Below are 15,929 nucleotides of genomic sequence, written 5' to 3'. Positions count from 1 at the left end.
GGCCAGGAATGAGGCTGTTAGTAGTCACATAATTAATTTCTGCCAGAATCTAAAAACCCTAGGCAGGCCGCACTGTGGTGATTAGGAGCCAAAAAATAATAATGACTGACTGTCCATCCCCAGTCACTCAGGAGGACAGGAGGCTGGGCTAGGGCTGCTGGAGATCTTGAAAGGGTTTGGGAATATATAGCTCAGGTTCAGGATGTACTTAACTCAGCAAGGGGTATTTCAAAAATTGTGCTCAGAGTTGAAATTGGAAGTCCAAAATAGCAGGAACCAGAGATGACTTGAATTAATATGAGAGTGGGTGGGTAGGAAGAAGTGAGAGGTTTACGGGGGCTGTATTAGTTACAGTTCTCTAGAAACAGAATCAATAGATGTATTTATCTATATCATTTATATATATACATATCATTTATATATCACATATATATTTAAATTGAAGTAGCTCATATGATTAGATGGCTGGTAAATTCTGTAGGACAGGCCAACAGACTGGAGACCGGCAGAGTTTTTATGTTGCAGCCTTTTTTTTTAAGGTCATACAAGTTGTTCACATATATTTAGGTTATATGAGTTCACAAGATTTGCTTATGCACTCAGTAAAAGTGAATCCTATATTTAGGGCTATCATTGTGGGTTAATTATTTCTTTATTTTTGTCTTGTTCCTCAATGAATATACAGTCAAAATCATCATTAATAATGCTTTTTTGTCTTTCTCTTCACTTTATATGGACACTGTTGCTTCACTTCTCTTTCACACTTTTTATATTTCATGAATCAAGTATTTCCACTGTATCATTTTATATTTAGTAGCTTTTTCTTATACATTCTACTCTCTCAGCTGTAACCCTAGAGATTGCAACACACAACTTTGCCTTCTTAGTTTCTGTACAAAGTTAATACTTTGGCTAATTTCTCTAGAACACAGAATCTTACAAAAGTTTACACAGTGCCTATTTGTAAACATCATGGTACTAGATGGTGCCTGTGTATCTCTGTATGAACGATGAAAACCACTATTACTGGTGGCGGTGACCTTGTTTCCCACATCAGTGTTATTTTATTATTTTATGTCTTCAAACATTTCCTCCTCCCTGTGCTGTGACCCTGCAAGAATTTCAAGGGAGCTCCTTGCAGGGTTCTGTCCCTTAGAGCTTCCTTCAGCCTGGCTTCCCAAGATTTGGCCTCCTCTTTTTGTCTTTCCACATGTGGGTTGGAATTCAGCATGTGTTTTCACAAGGATCTAGTGATGATTTTAAACCCTCAGTCTCCAGTTTCTTTATCATTCTCAAGGACACAAAAGCTATGTCTCTTTTTTTTGGATTATTTTAGAGACAAGGTCTTTACCGGGTTGTCCAGGCTGGTGTTGAAGCCTGGACTCAGGCAGTCCTCTCACCTTGGCCCCCAAAGTGCTGGGATCACAGGCATGAGCCACTGCACAAGGCCTTAGTGTTTTTTAATATGATCAAGTGTATTTCTTCCTTTAGACTGTGCCAATGTTTGCACCTTCCTCCTTTCTGGTCCTCTTGTGGTGTTCCAGTCATCCATTTGAGGCAACCTTCCTGCTCCATTTGTGCACAATCACAGAAACTCACAGACTTTAGAAGGTTTCCTTAGGCAGAAAAAGGGCAGGGATGTGCGCAAGTTGTCTTTTTGGCCCCATAAACCTCACACCCAACCCCATGGAGATCATTCTCACTCCTTTTCTAAATTTGTATTTTTTTTCACATTATTTATTTTATATTTTTATTTTAAAGGTGTGAGGTACAATTCAGGATTAGGTATACAAGTGGTCATCGTACAGGTAAAGTTTGGGCCTCCCTTTGGTCCCCACTTTGCCTGGTTTATGATCAGGTAACCTTATTAATGTTATGTGACCCCTTCCCTCCCCTGGCAGTTCTGGCTACAGCCAATCGCTTTCTTACAGTATTATGGTAAATGTTCATGGTCCGCTTATGAGTGAGAACATGTGGTACTCAGGTCGTTGTTTCTGTTATTAATCACTGAGTATGATAGACTCTAAATCCATCCAAGTTGCTGTGAAGTCTAGAATTTTGTTCTTTATGGCTGCATAATATTCCATCACGCATATGTACCACATTTAGTTTCTCCAGTCCAGTTTCAATGCGTGTGCAGGTATCTTTTTTGTAGAGTGATTTAAGTTTCTCCAGGTGTATTCCCAGAAGGGGGATTTCTGGGTCTTATGGAGGTCAATTTCTAGTTCTTTTAGGAATCGCCACACTGTTTTCCATAAAGGTTGAATCCATTTGCATTCCTACCAACAGTGTAGAAGCATTCTCTTTCCTCGCCAGCATCTGTTATTTTGTTTTTTTTTGCTTTATTAATTAACGATGACCGTTCTTACTGGAGTTAGCTGGTACCTTAATGTGCTTTTGATTTGCATTTCTCTGATGATTAGTGAGGCTGAGCAGTTTTTCATGTATCTGTGGGCTGCTTGTATGTCTTCTTTTGAGAAGTGCCTATTCATGTCTTTTGCCCACTTTTAAATGGGGTTGCTTATTTTTTTCCTTTCAGCACATTTGAGTTCCTTTTAGATCCTGGACGTAAGGCTATGCAGATGTGCAGTTGTCAGATATGCAGTTGGTGAATATTTTTCTCATTCTGTGAACTGTTTCCCTGCTCTCTTGATGGTTTCTTTTGCTTTGCAGTAGCTTTTCAGTTTGTGAGGTCCCTTTTGTCTATCTTACCTCTTAGGGCTTGGGCTTTTGGAGTTTTGATCAGGAATTGATTGCTTATTCTGATTTCCATAAGGGTGTCTCCTGCATTTGCTAAGATTTTGGTGTTTTACATTTAGATCTTTGATTCATTTGGAGTGGATTTTTGTGTATGGTGATAGGTTGGGGTCTTGTTTCATTCTTCTTTATGTGGTCAGCCAGTTTTTCCAGCACCATTTACTGCACAAGTTTCTCTCTCCCCAGTGGTTGTTGTTGGATGCGGTGTTGAAGATGAGTTTGTTAAGAAATTGAAGTTTTGCTTCCAGAATCACTATCCTGTTCCATTGGTTATGCTTGTTCTTGTACCAATACCAGGCTGTTTTGATTATTGTAGCATTAAAATAAAGTTTAAAGTCTGGAAGGGTGACACATCCTGCTTTGCTTCTTTTGCTAAGGATTGTTTTGGCTATTCGTGATCTTTTATGTTTCCAAATGAATTTCTGAATTGCTATTTCAGGTCTGAGAAGAATGATGTTGGTAATTTAATGGGTATATTGTTGAATCTGTAGATTGCTTTTGGTAGGATGGCCATCTTAACAGTGCTGTTTCTTCCAACTCATGAGCATGGAATATTTTTCCATTTGCTTGTGTCATCTTTGACTTCTTTGAGCAGTGTTTTGTAGTTTTTGTTGTATAGATCTTTCATGTCTCTGATTAGGAAGATGCTGAAATATTTCTTTTTTTGTGTGTGTCTATTGTGAGTGGGACTGTGCTTTTTATTTTGTTCTCTGCCTGTTTGCTGTTGGTATATAAGAATGTAACTGTCTTTTGTATGTTTATTTTGTACCCTGAGATTTTGCCAAAGTTCTTTATCGGTGCATGGAGGTTTTTGACAGATTCTCTTGGATTGTCAAGGTATAGGATCATGACATCAGCAAAGAGGGATAACTTGGCTTCTTCTTGTCTTATTTGGATAGCCCTGACTTCCTTCTCTTGTCTGATTGTTCTAGCTAAGACGTCCAACACTATGTTGAACAGGAGAGTTAAGGGTGGGCAGCTTAGTCTTGTTCCAGTTTTTATGGAAAATGCTTCCAATTTTTTGTCTATTTAGCAATATGTTGGCTGTGGGTTTACTGTAGATGGCTCCTACTATTTTGAGGTACGTTCTCTCTATGCCTAGGTGTTCGAGGTTTTTTTAATCAAAAAGGGATGCTGGGTTTTATCAGAAGTTTTTTCTGCGTCTAATGATATAATCACGTGGTGGTTGTTTTTACATCCTTTGACATATTTAATTACATTTACGGTCTAGTGAATGTTGAACCAGCCCTGCATCCCTGTGATGAAGCCTACTTAGTCATGATGGGATGATTTTTGATATACTTTGTTGGATCCAATTTGCTAGAATCTTGTTGACAATTTTTGTATCTATTTTCATCAGGGATATTGGCCTGTAGTTCTCTTTCTTTGTTGGAGCTTTTCCCAGTTTGGGTATCTGTGTGATGTTAGCTTCATAAAATGGTTTGAAGAAAATTCTGGTTTTTTCGATTGTCTGGAATACTTTTAATCAGATTGGTATCAGCTCCTTCTTGTATGTTTTGGAGAATTCTGCTGGTAATCCGTCTGATCCAAGTTTTTTTTTGTAGGTAGTTTTCTTATGGCAGAGTCAATTTTCTGGGTTGTTATTGGTCTTTTTAGGATCTCAATTTCTTCTTGTTTCAAACTTAGGAGGTTGTGTAATGTTAGAAAGTCCTTCATTTCATTTAGGTTATCAAGTTTGTTTCCATATAGGTGTACGTAGTAATCTCTGAAAATCTTTTTTATTTATTCAGGATCAGTTGTGAATTGATTTTTGAATTTCTGATTTTGTGTATTTGGGCTTCTTCTCTCCTTTTCTTTGTCCTTCTGGCTAGGGGGTCTATCAGTCTTGTTTATCCTTTCAAAGAACCAGTTTTTTCTTTTGTTGATTTTTTTTCTATGTTTTTTTTCTTTATTGTAGAGATGAGGTCTCGCCAAGTTGCCCAGGCGGGTCTCGAACCCGCGGGCTCAGGCAATCCACTCACCTCAGCCTCCCAAAGCGCTGGGATTACAGGCTGAGCCACCGAGCCTGGCTTATGGTATTTTTTGTCTTCTATGTCCTGTATTTGAACCTTTGCTTTGATGATCTGTATTCTTCTGCTGAAGTTATGGTCTTTCTTTTGTTTCCTTTTTTCTTCTGTGCACAGCACCTTTTTAAACATTTCCAGCTTTAGCTGGTCTCAAAGCAGCTTATTCTCTTAGTGTATATGCCAGGAAGGATTTTAATTCTCCATTGCTGATGTAGCTTAGCTCGGCCAGGTAGGAAATTCTTGATTGAAATTGTTTATCTTTGAGAACATTAAAGATTGGTTCAATTCCTTCTGGCCTGTAGTGTTTCTGCAGATAAGTCTGCAGTAATTCTGATTGGTATCCCCCAGTAGTTAGCCTGACCTTTCTCCCTCACTGCCTGTAGGATTTTTTCTTTTATACCTACTTTGTGTAGACAACTTACTATGTGTCTAGGTGTTGGTCTTCTTATAAGATGCCTTGCAAAGGTTCTCTGGATCTCTTGTGCTTCTGTAGTCTTCTCTATGGCCAGATGTGGGAAGTTTTCTTGAATGACCTCATAGGATGTTTGTTCCAAGGTATTTCCATTTCTTTTTCTACTTCAGGTATTCCAATCAGGTGTAGATTTGGTTTCTTGATAAAATTGCACATCTCTTGGAGAGTTTCCTCTTTCTTCTTAAGTTTTATTCCTATATTTGTAATATATTGGGTTAATTCTATGTTTTTGTCTTCCAGCTCTGAGATTCTTTCTTCTGCTTGGTCAATTCTGCTTCCCATGCCTGTCAGTTTGTTATTTATTTCTTAAATAGAGTTCTTTATTTCTGTTGTTTCTAAGTACACTTTCTTGAGCCTGTCTTGCTTCATTGCAAATTCATTTGGTTTTAGCCCTTGCATTTCTTGATTTTTATTCATTCCATCCAGTGATTCTCTGATTTCTGTAAGTACCTTTGGGTACTGTCAATCTGGGAGCTAGCCACTGTTTGTGCCCCAGTAGCTGTTCTTTGTTGTGCTGACTCTTTTGCTAGGACTCTGTGATTCCTGGCAGTTTTTCACTGTTTTTTCTTAATTTGCAGCAGTTCTCTGATCTTTCTCTTCATTTCCATTGCTCAGTGGAAAGTGGAGAAGCAGTTACTTCTGATATTGACTCTACCTTTTGTCCTTCCTTGAACTGGAGCTCTAGATTTGTTCAACTATGAGTAAGACTGGGGGTGGAGCTATCTCTTTACAATTTTGAGCACTTACTAGGGAATGAGGGGTGCTGCAAAGATTCTGACCCTATTGGTAGGTCATAATGTTTGCTATCTGGTGAAAGAACCACCTGGGACTCACTGTCCATTTCTGCACAATATGACCTTACAGTGAGTATGTTTGTATAGCCCCTGAGTCCAAGACAGGCTATAAGAGGAAAAAGAGAGAAGAAGGAAAAAAGAGGAGAAAGAGAGAACGAGAAGAAAGAAAATTAGAAAAATAAAAAAGAAATAAAAAACATAAAAAGCAGAGAAAGAACAAAGAAATAGAAGAAAGAAAGAAAAGACAAAACCAACCAACAAACAAAGCATCCAAATGGGACAATCAAATAAATCAATGCCCCCCCCAAAAGAATCAACAACAACAACAAGTTGATAAAGAGTTCTCAGTTCAGTATGTCTCTTTGAGCGGGGAAGGTGGGAGGAGGGTGGATTTGAGGGGTGGGAGGTGAAGGTGAACCCTCTTTTGATGGGTTCTGCAACTACAGGTTCCCTAGTCACTGCTGGAACTTAAGATGTTAAAATCTTCACTCCCTGCTGCCTGCAATTGGTAGCCATCACATGCCCCTGTGATGGAAGGAGGCTGAAATAACTTGACACAGTATCTCTCAGGATCTCATCCCCTTCCTCTCTCTCCCAGGTTTGTCACAATTCTGAAGGCATCAGTGTCTGCTCTGCCCTCCAGAATGCTTTCACTTGTTGCCAGCAGCATTGGGGGGTGAGAAGGGGTAGTCAGTTAGGCAGTCACCAGCCTCCTTCTTGGCAGTTCTGCTAATTGCATCTATCACCCAGCAACCTGCTCAGGGTGCAGCATGGATCATCCGGAGTTCCGCATCTGCCCTTACCCACCAGGGCTGGTGCACGGAGGGCAATATTCTCTGAGGTCACAACGAACAGCTCCAGTGTCACACAGAGACAGCGCTTGGTTACACGATACAGTTCGGCTTTCTGTAGAGGCCACCCTGGAACGCTTCTCTGCCCAGGCATTAGAGAGTCTGGCAGTTTCTCTTCCAGCTCCTGTTCCTTTCACCAATGGGGTTGATAGTTCCCTCTCTAGCAGTTGTCACAGTATCTGGATCTCGGACCGGTGGCAAGGCTCTGGAGCCCAGAGCTCAGGGGGCTTCCTCCTGCTGTTTCTTTAGGGCCCTGTTGAAGGATCCCTCACTGCACTCTCTCTGCGGCCCTCGATGCCAGCATTTAGCCTGGCGCTGTGGTGTTCGGCTTGGCAATCACTCCAGCCGTTCTTCCTGGGAAAAGCTCTGTTGATTTTAGAAAATGGCACTCAGGAAGTGACCTGCTGTCCTGCTTCCTGTCACGCTGTCTTTCCCATGCAGAGTTTGAAGACCACCTGCAGAAACGGCACCTAGAAAGGGGAAGGAAAAGAGGAAAGAACAAGTCATCAGCCTCGGGTCACAAGTGACTAAGCGGGAGAACGTGTTTGGCGTCTGTCATGTCTTTGCATCCTTTCATGACACCTTTGTCCATGTCACTGATCTTTCTGCAAGGAGATGATCTGCCGTGTGACAGAGGGCATGGAGGTGAAAGCCGACTTCGATGAGTCCTCACCGTACACTGCCCTGTTGGCTGCCCAGGACATGGACCAGAGGTGCAAGGAGCTGAGCATCACAGCCCTACACATCAAATTCCAGACCATGGGGGGAAACAGCACCCAAACCTCCTGGACCTGGGGCTCAGTCAGCCCTCAGAGCCCTCACCCTCTGGGGTATGAAGATCGAGTAGATTGAGGACGTCACCTCCGTCCCCTCTGACAGCACCTACAGGAAGGGAGGTCACCGTAGTCGCCATCTGTGAATAGGACTCCTCAAAATATTGCTGTAAATAAATTGACTTCATGTAAAAAAAAAAGTAAAGAAAATGGTGCTCACTTCTGTGCTCTAGGAAGTGCTAAGGTCAAAGCAGAACAGCTGTAGCACCAGAACAACTGTGGCATCAGTGGTTTCACCAGGAGGGCCCTGGCCACTTGCTCTCAAGTCCCCACTCAGTCAAGCTCTCATACTCCCACTTGTACACAGAAACACACGCAGAATTGTCCATACAATCACTTACACACAGGGACTCATGCAGTCTGACTGGTTATGCCACTGTCTACCCAGAAATCCATCTATGTTGCAGTCTTAAGGCAGATTTCATTGTTTGGGAAACCTCAGTCTGTTTCCTTTCAAGGCTTTCAACCAATTCAACGAGGCACACTCATAGTATGGGAGGATAATCTGCTTCACTTGAGGTCTACTGATTGTAAATATTAATCACATCTAAAATATAGCTTCAGGCAGTATCTAGACTAGTGTTTGACCAAATGACTGGGTATCATAGCCCAGTTAATTGACACATAAAACTAGCCATGATAGACACCAAAGAAGGGACAATAAAAGACCAAATCATGAGGTAGAGTTACTCTGGGGGCCTGAGAAGAACCATAGACAAACTCAGGGGCTGTGATGGGAAGTGAACAGACTCGTTCTGCTTGGTAGGGGCTAGAAAACCACAAGATACAAATTGAACTGGTGGTGAACTTGGGTGCACTCTGCCTCTTCTAATTTAGTTTAGTCTACTGAGTGATGGTATGGATCATGGATCAAAACTCCCAAGAATTTCCCTTGCAGGTGTTTCTCAAGTCAGCAGAGTCCAAGATTTTATTTTCCTTGTTTCTCCAGCAAAACATATCCTTCCCCACAGTCTCATTTTATTAGGTTTACTTAGTGCCTAGCGTAGCCAAGTATTAGCAGTTGTGTAGCTTAAGATGGTTGGTAGCCACCAACATTTTGTTACTGAAAACAAAAATATAGGTTTCTTTGATTGAAGGCAGATGGGAAAACGCATGCCTGGGTCTAAGTACCTCTGCGGAATTTTTTTTATTGGAAAAGTATCTGCCTCACAACATTTTAAAGTATCCTCATTGTCCTTCCCTCCACTGGCACATTGTATTTTTGCTCTGTGCTAGCTCCTCACCTGTTATTTCTTAAATTCTTTTTGGCTCTGTGATGCCAGGCTGAATCTACCATCTGCATTTTCAGGACTCCTTTGCAGCTCCACTGGGAGGAGTCGGCAGGAGATTGGAAAGGAAGAGAAAGGGAGATGACACACTCATTCTGCTCCTAGGTCTTACCAACATCCCTCAAGCTCCAGGGGCCATAGAAAAACTCCAGCGCCTACATTGCTTGGCATGCAAAGCAGTAGCTGCCAGGCACCCCTCTCAGAGGTCTAAGAACCAGATGTGTAATACTTTTTTCTGCGTTCTCAAAAAATAGTCTCAAGAAGCTCTCATTCAGAGGCCTGAGTGCCACTGTGAGGCACGTACACACCTTTCCCATAAAAGTGCGAGGATTAGGTGGGCAGTGCCCTCTCAGAGATCTGAGCACCAGTTGTTCAAGAAGCCCATTCAGGAGCCCAAGCACTAGATGAACAGTATCCCTCTCAGCATTCTTAGAGTTTAACATGTAGGGCCCATCTCAGAAACCCAAGCACAGAATTGCAGTGCTTCTCAAAGGTCTGAGTGCCAGCTTGTGGAGCCCACCTAGGCCCAGAGATGTGTATGTGAGTTGGGAGCATACTCTCAATGGCTAGCATTCCACCTGCATGACAGTGTCTGTTCTGGGATCCCAGGTAATGCCTGTCTTTTCCCTTTTTTCCTCTGAGCCATAGGGGTGGTGGCTGCCTTCTAGAGTTACCTCAAACTCCAGTTTTTGGTTCTATTAATTTTCCAACACCCTTTAAACAATTCTCTGTATTCAGCATCGTGTATTTGAAACATCTAACTTTGTTTCTTTTAAAATCCTGGACCCTGAATTATGCATGTGTTTCAACTTTCCCGAAGCCTAGGTTTTCATAGTTTAAAAATTCTAAGATTTTGTCCTCAGTTTAAGTTGTCACTTGGAAGTGCAGGAGAGAAAGTCTAGTGATAAATGAGTTTTTTTTTTAAAAAAAGCATTCTTTTGTAAACCAAGGCAGAGATAACAATTTTGAACTTTAAAAGCATGAATTTTGGCTTCTCAAAAGCAGAGGTCTCAGGTCACAATGCTTTTCTCATAAGTCAGTATTTTTCTCTGTCCCAGACTATATGCATGTTCTGGATGGTAGGGAGAAGGCCAACAATTGTACGAAAGGAAAGCAAGGTACTTAGAAGCTTTTGATGGTTTCTGAAAAAGGGGCTCTGATTCTTGCGTTCCCCCCCCCCTTCAGATTCACCTGAAGGCAGGACAACAGAGCCATTAACAGGTATGAGGGTCTGAAAGCACGAGAGAGGTTTTCTTGGCTTCTTGACTGGAAAACACTACATTGCAGCTCCTGTTACTACCTTGGTGTGAAGGCAGCAAAGTATGCATAATCAGTCAGTATGAGGAACTGAGGGGGCCCAAGACAACTCCATCAGGTTGTCTGCTACTCCAGGCTCAGAAAGAGAACTGGCCAACCTAGAGTGGTCTGGAGTTGTAATGAATGATGCTTTTTGCTAGAAATAAAGTGGAAGATATAACCAGAGTCTGGCCAAGATTGTGGACACTTATATAGATGCCCGTAGAGAGATTTCATCCAAGGGCCACAGGGTACAAGTGTGGAAATTGAATCTACTCTGGACAGATAATCCAGCATGAATAAATGCCTCTTCCTCATGCTAGATAATCTTTGCCTCAGAAATTTGGAAAATACTAAATGCGAAAACAATGATGGTGAGAGAGTTCTATACTGATTTTTTAAATACATTTTGTTGAATTTTAACTGAAATGCCTAATTTGGCAGAGTTGACTAAGGCTATATTATCTCTCATCAGATAGAATGGGTCTTGAAGGAAATTATGTTGTTACAACAGAATAAAGAAATATATGCATCCTGCACATCTGAACATGTAGACATTTATTCTGATACATGTTTAGAGTGCCTTCCTTTTTTTTTTTTTTTTTTTAGTTGGAGTCTTACTCAGTCGCCCAGACTGGAGTGCAGTGGCTGCTCCCGGCCACCGCAGCCTCAACCTGCTGGACTCCGGTGATCCTTTCGCCTCAGCCTTCCATGGAGCTGGAACTACAGGCACGCGCTACCACGCCCGGCTACTTTTTTTGATTTATTGTAGAGATGAGGTCTCGCCAAGTTGCCCAGGTGGGTCTCGAACCTGTGGGCTCAGGCAATCCACTCACCTCAGCCTCCCAAAGTGCGAGATTACAGGCTGAGCCACCGAGCCCGGCTGAGTGCCTTCCTTTTCGAGGAAGTGCTGGTATAAGACATTTTCAGGCAGGTGGTTCTTCTTTCCTGTATTTGGAGGAAGAATGGTTTTTTTGTCCAGAAGGAACAGAAACAATGGTTTGTTTCTTGCAGTATAAGTCGGAACAAAGAAATCAGCATGAAGATTCTGAGTTTTTCCCTCAGAAACAAAGAAACAACTTGAGGCACCTGATATAATCTAGGAGATCAAAATAACAAAACCAAAGTTACTTTTGAGTTATAAATGTTTAAGAATTTTTTCTTATTCCAAAGAAAATGTTTAATTTTTAGTTTATCTGTATAACATTAAACTATGTTATATTTTTTGTCCTGTGTCACCTTAAGATTAGTAGGACGTCTTTGTTTTAAAATATGTCTTTACCTTTTTGTTTTATTATGTTTTTACACAACATTTATTTCCTGCTTTATTAAGCCATGATCGACAAAATCACATATATTTAAGGTGTGCAACATGATGCTTTGATACATGTATACACTATGAAATAATTACCAATATCAAGCTAATTAACATATTTGTTGTCACATATAGTTATGATTATTTGTATGTGTGGTGAGAGTACTTGAAATCTACTCTCTTAGTAAATTTCAAGCATACAACACATTATTAGTAACCGCAGTCACCCTCCTGTAAGGTTATTAGTACTTATTCATTTTATAACTGAATGTTTTTACCCTTTGACCAATATTTCCCCTTTTCTTCCAGCCCCGGTCACTGGAAACCCCCGTTCTACTCTTTATTTGAACTTTTTGGGGGTGAGAGTCCACATATAAGTAGGATTATGCAGTATTTGTCTTTCTGTGTCTGGTTTATGTCATTTAGCATAATGTCTTCAATGTTTTTCCATGTTATGCAAATTACAGGATTTCCTTCTTTTAAAGGCTGAATAATATTACATTGTGTGTGTGTATATATATAATACAGATACACATAGGCATATATACCACATTTTTTTGAAACATGATATTTTGCACATTTATGGGGTACCAATGAATATTTGTTACATGCATTCAATATGTAATGACCAAGTATTTGGAGTATCCCTCACCTGTAGTGTTTATTATTTCTATGTGTTGGTCACATTTCAAATCCTCTCTTCTTCTTTTTTTTTTTAACATATTTTTTATTATAAAATTGTGAGGTACAGTTAAGGTTTAGGTACCTCTCTTCTTTTTCTAAAAAAAATTTATTATAAAGATGTGGGGTACAATTCAGGGTTAGGTATATAAACACTGATCATGCAGTTACCCTTGTTGATGAGGTATGCCCCTCCCTCCCCTGACAGTTTCCCACTACTGCCAATCACTTTCGTATCGCATCAAATCCTCTCTTGTAATTACGTTCAAATATACAACATATTGTTGTTAGTCTATTATTGAACATTGGAACTTATTCTATCTGACGATTTATACCCATTCACCAGCTTGTCTTCATTTTCCCCTCCCACTTTCACAACCCTCCAGGCTCTAGTATCTATTATTCTACTCTCTCTCTTTCCTTCCACCCCTTTTTAAATTATTCTAGTCTCTGTCTCCATGAGACCAAGCTTTTTGCTTCCACATATACATAAGAACTTTTGGCATTTATCTTTCTGTGCCTGGCTTATTCACTTATCATAATGACCTCCAGTTCCATTCATTTTGCTTCAAATGACAGTATTTTATTCTTTTTTATGGCTAAATAATATTTTATTAGTTATACATATCACATTTTCTTTATACATTCATTTGTTAACAGATACTTAGGTTGTTTTCATACTTTGGCTATTGTAAATCATGCAGCAGTGAACATGGGGATGCAGACATTTCTTTGAGAGAGTGATTTTATTTCTTTTGGATATATGCTCAGTGGTAGAATCGCTGGATTATATGGTTCTATTTTTAATTTTCTGAAAAACTTACAGACTGGTTTTCATAGTGGCTGTACCAATTTACATTCCCACCAACAGTGTGCAAGGATTCCTTTTTCTCCAAATCCTCATCAACACTTATATTTTGAATTTTTGTTAATAGCCATCTTAATATATGTGAGGTGATATAATTGTGGTTTTGATTTATATTTTCCTGATAATTATTAAAATTGAGTGCCTTTCATTTGAGTGCATTCCAGTTGGCCATTTGTGTGACTTTTTTGGAAAGTTTTAAAATCAGGTTTTTTGCCTATTAAAAAAATTTTTTTTTGTTATTCAGTTGCACAAATTTCTTATATATTTTAGATACTAACCCTTTATTAAACATACGATTTACAAATATTTTCTTCTATTTTATAGTTTGCCTTTTTATTTTATTTTTTTCCTTTGCTGTGCAGATATTTTTTAGTTTCATGGAATTTCTCTTATTTTTTGCTTTTGTTGCCTGTTTAAACAAATTGCTTAGACTACTGTTAAGGGACTTCCCCCTGTGTTTTCTTCTATAAATTTTATGATTTTAGGTCTTACAGCTTAGTCTTTAATACATTTTAATTGATTCTTATATATGGTGTAAGAGAAGGGTTCAATTTCATTTTCCTTGCCTGTGGATATTCAGTTTTCCATTATTTACCGAAGAGTCTATCCTCCCTTATTGTGTATTCTTAGTATTTTTGTCATAAATTATTTTACTGTGTATGGGTGGGTTTATAACTAGGCTTTCTATTCGGTTTCCTTGGTCTATTCTGTTTTATGACAATACCACACTTTTTAAATTACCATATCTTTGTAATACAGTTTGAAATCAGAAAGTGTAATGCCTCCAACTTGTTCTTTTTGCTCAAAATTGATTTGGCTATTCAAGGTCTCTTGCGATTCTATACAAATTTTAGGATTATTTGTTCTATTTCCCTTAAAAGTTGTCATTGGAATTTTGATAGGGATTACATTAAATGTATAGATCATTTTAGACGGTATAGATTTTTTAGCAATATTAATTCTTCCAATGTATGAACAGGGAATATCTTTCCATTTATTGGTGTCTTTTCCCCTCCTTGTTTAAATTTATTCCCAGGTATTTTATTATTTTTGATACTGTTGTAAATAGGATTGCATTCTTGGTTTCTTTTTTTGGATAGTTTGTTGTTAGTGTATAGAAATGCTACTGATCATTTTATGTTGATTTTGTATTTGGCAATTTTACTAAACTCATTTCATTATTTCTACAAGTTTTTTGATGGAGGCTTTAGGATTGTTTTTCAAATATATGATCACATCATAGGCAATAGGAAACAATTTTACTTTTTTCTTACTGATTTGAGTGACCTTTATTTTTTCTTTTCTTGCCTGATTGCTCTGGCTAAGGCTTCCAGTACTATGATGAGTTGAAGCAACAAGAGTCGGCATACTTGTCTTGTTCCTGATCTTTGAGGAAAATATTTAAACTTTTTACCATTGAGTAAAATGGTAGCTGTGGGCTTATGGAATATAACCTTTATTATACTGAAGTATATTACTTCTAGATCAAACTTGTTGAGAGATTTTGTCATGAAAGGATGTTGAATAACATCAAACTTGTTGAGAGATTTTGCCATGAAAGGATGTTGAATAACATCAAACTTGTTGAGAGATTTTGCCATGAAAGGATGTTGAATTTGTCAAATGTTTTTGCTGTATTTATTGAGATAAACATTTGACTTTTATCATTGCTTCTGTTAATGTGGTGTATCACATTTCTTGATTTGCAATGTTAAGTCATCCTTGCATACCAGGGATAAATACCACTTGATAATGGTGAATACTTCTTCTTTTTTTTTAATTATTATTTTTATTTTAAAGATGTGGGTACAACTCAGGGCTAGGTATGCAAATGTTCATGATGTATGTAACCTTGTTGATGAAGTGTGCCCCCTTTCCCCCGCAGATTCTCGCTACTGCCAATCCTGCTCCAGCCCTTCCCTGATAGTTTCCCACTGCTGCCAATCCTTTTCTTATAGGATTATGATAATTGTTCGAGGTCTGCTTATAAGTAGTGCATGTGGTACTCAGTTCTTTGTTTCTGTGATAGGTCACTCAGTATTATAGATTCTAAGTCTTTTCAGCTTGCTGTGAAGTTCATAATTTTGTCCTTCCTTATGGCTGTGTAATATTCTGTTGTGTGTCGGCACCACATTTTTAAAAATCCAGTCCTCTTTTGCTGGACAGCACAGTTGGTTCCATGTTCTTGCTATTGTGGACAATGCTGCAATAAACATACGTGTGCACGTATCTTTTTCATAGAGTGATCTGAGTTCCTCCGGGTATATTCCCAGCAGGGGGATTGTGGGGTACCATGGACGGTTGATTTTTAGATCTTTTAGGAATCGTTTTCCACAGAACTTGTATTCATTTACATTCCCGCCAACAGTATAGAAGTGTTCTCTTTTCGCCGCATCCTCTCCAGCATCTGTTTTTTTTTTTTTAGTTATTGATGATGGCCATCCTGACTGGAGTTAGGTGGTATCTCAGTGTGGTTTTAATTAGCATTTCTTTGATGACTAGTGAGGCTGAGCATTTTTTCACGTATCTGTTAGCTACTCGTATGTCTTTTTTTTTGAGAAGTGTCTATTCATATCTTTGGCCCACTTTGTAATGAGGTTGTTTGTATTTTTTTTCAGCATGTTTGAGTTCCTTGTAGATCCTAGATGTTAGTCCTTTGTCAGACGTACAGTTAGCAAATCCTTTTTCCCAGTCTGTGGGGTGTCTCCCTGCTCTCTTGGTGGTTTCTTTGGCTTTGCAGAAGTTT

The 15,929-nt window shown here is 39.3% G+C and overlaps 1 pseudogene; it reads left to right on the top strand.

Annotated features, from left to right (window-relative positions):
• Window positions 1-6,523: 6,523 nt before the first annotated feature.
• LOC103273770 lies at window positions 6,524-7,820 on the top strand (annotated as a pseudogene).
• The last annotated feature ends 8,109 nt before the right edge of the window (window positions 7,821-15,929 follow it).

Source organism: Carlito syrichta, unplaced genomic scaffold (genome assembly GCF_000164805.1).
Source record: "Carlito syrichta isolate Samal-C Ts95f unplaced genomic scaffold, Tarsius_syrichta-2.0.1 Scaffold314200, whole genome shotgun sequence".
Classification (NCBI taxonomy): Eukaryota; Metazoa; Chordata; class Mammalia; order Primates; family Tarsiidae; genus Carlito; species Carlito syrichta.
Note: the sequence above shows the minus strand (reverse complement) of the source record. Positions and strands in the feature narration are given on the sequence as shown.